Source organism: Eschscholzia californica, unplaced genomic scaffold (genome assembly GCF_041429995.1).
Source record: "Eschscholzia californica isolate CP2 unplaced genomic scaffold, dmEscCali1.0.p SCAF_2, whole genome shotgun sequence".
NCBI classification, from domain to species: domain Eukaryota; kingdom Viridiplantae; phylum Streptophyta; class Magnoliopsida; order Ranunculales; family Papaveraceae; genus Eschscholzia; species Eschscholzia californica.
Window position 1 is genome coordinate 14,702,850 of NW_028238309.1, and position 2,204 is coordinate 14,705,053.

At 27.4% G+C, this 2,204-nt stretch overlaps 1 long non-coding RNA gene across 1 annotated transcript; it reads right to left on the reverse strand.

Moving 5' to 3' along the window:
* Nucleotides 1–249: 249 nt before the first annotated feature.
* On the reverse strand, nt 250–1,709 carry LOC147556436 (uncharacterized). Its single transcript, XR_015234881.1, has 2 exons — nt 1,304–1,709; nt 250–577 (listed from the first exon to the last, which is right to left on the reverse strand). It is a non-coding gene; the product is annotated as an uncharacterized LOC147556436 (long non-coding RNA).
* Between the last annotated feature and the right edge of the window lie 495 nt (nt 1,710–2,204).

The following is a 2,204-nucleotide window of genomic DNA, read 5'->3' on the forward strand; positions in this document are numbered from 1 at the left end:
AAAAAAGATAGAAACAAATCATAATTTCTCTCTCCTCTAAACAGATTTGGAAATCAAATTTTCTCTTTCCTATTATCTGAATCAATCTAGGATCAATTTAGCGTGATTTGGGGGTTAATATACAAAACATATATATCACTTTCTCTCACTTAACTTTCAGTTTTGGAAATAGTATATTTTTCTGGGAACATTAAAGCAGCATTTGTTTTCGTTTTTACTCATACATAAATACAAATCGAATACAAATTATGAAACAAATACGTAAATTATGTATTATTTATGACGAATAAACCATCATTAGTCAAGTATACAACGTAATTTATCAAATGTATTTGGGTCTTGTTCAGTAAATTACACATACTTTCTATTACATAACACATAATTTCTTTTACATTACACATCGTTTACATTCTGTTACCAAAAAATCGTTTACACTATATTGTCGAAGAGCATATGTAGTCTTGAGCAGGACAAACAACATTTACACTATATTGTCGAAGAGCATATCCAAATGATTTTGCACCACCAGGAAACAAATGACCAACTTCAGTAGCAAATTCCATAAGTAACAACAAAACTGCAAAAAGAAAACATATACATTTGTTAACAAAACAAACAATTTACTAGAAACGACATGTATAATGGAATAAATTATGCATACTGTTTGTTAAACTTCATAATGTGTTAGAAGACAAACATAACGTTAGTTCGAATCACAAGGTCACTGTTATGTGAAAAAATATGTATAATGTGCAATAAATTACATATAATTTTTGGAACATTTATTGTACTATAAACGGCAACTGTTTTGTGAAAAAAATACGCGTAAAGTACATGTACTTTATATCCAGAGAAAACAATGAATCTGAATATACCGCAAATCTGAGTCCGTCAGTGAAGATGAATCTGATCTGAAAAAAACTTCAGTAATGATTAAACGAAAATCTTAAGATACATACCACGAAAATTGAAAGATATAGAACATACCTAGATTCAATAAAACATTAAATATGATATAAAGATCAAAGATTTCATTATTGATATTAAAATTTTAGAGAGAGAGAGAGAGAAGTTTAGACTTCCATTTCAGATCTATCAAAGATGGAAATATATATTATGAGAAAGATCTACAATTGAATCGTTTTTTCAGAAATAATACATAACAATTTGATACAGTTTAAAAAATTAATTATTAGATCTTAAAAATGAATCTAAATACAAAACAGTAATATCAAATACATGAAAACAAAAACGAAATCTTACAAATGAATGTTCTCATTATGATTTTAGCAAAAATAATTACCTTCAAGAATTGATCTTCGATAAGTTTAATGGAGATGAATGTAGAGTTCTGATGTTAATAGTGGTTAAACAACTAGGTTAATGTTCTTGAAAATGAGATATACTATATTACGGTTACATATTAGATTTGTTAATATTTCTTTCATTATAATTCTGATTGGAGAGAGAAAGATGGAGACAATTAAGGAAATGATATATACATGATTATTTTGGCAAAAACGGTTACAAAATATATGGAAAGGTTATAATAGGTATTAATAAGGATTAAATATTATAGAGATTTGATATTTCTCTCGAGATGAATACAAATGGACTAGATCTCTTTTATGATGATTAATTTGGTTTTTAAATCCTTTTTAGGATTATAGAGGATTAAATCTCCTATTAGGACCCTATTTTTGGTCTATAGACTCAAAAATTACAAAATAAATGTTCCTAGATGCTTAGTCTCAAGGTGACTTGGACAAAATTAATTAGAAATCTCCACCGTTAAATATCTCTTAATTACCTAGGTTGCAATAATTCCAATTTATTCAATCTTATAAAAGAATGTCTCAAAACAGAAAATTTAGAGAGAAAAGAAAATTTATTCGACATAACAAATCTCATTTTTGACACTTAATATGAGTTACACAAAATAAATATGTGGTAGTTTCGATAAGACTTCTAAAAAGACAATCTAATTCAAAGAAAATCAAATAAAGTGAGGAAATCAAAAGGTTAAGTAAAAGGGAAGATCAAATAGAGGAGAAAGATCTCAAAAGAACGCAAAGAAAATAAGAAGTCTCTTGAGCCCCCAAATGACTACATTCATGTTTGAGTAAGAAGAAAGCAATTTGTAGTCCTGGGAAGAAAAATTCTGCTATTGTAATATAATTTCATCATTATTGACACCCTAGTTA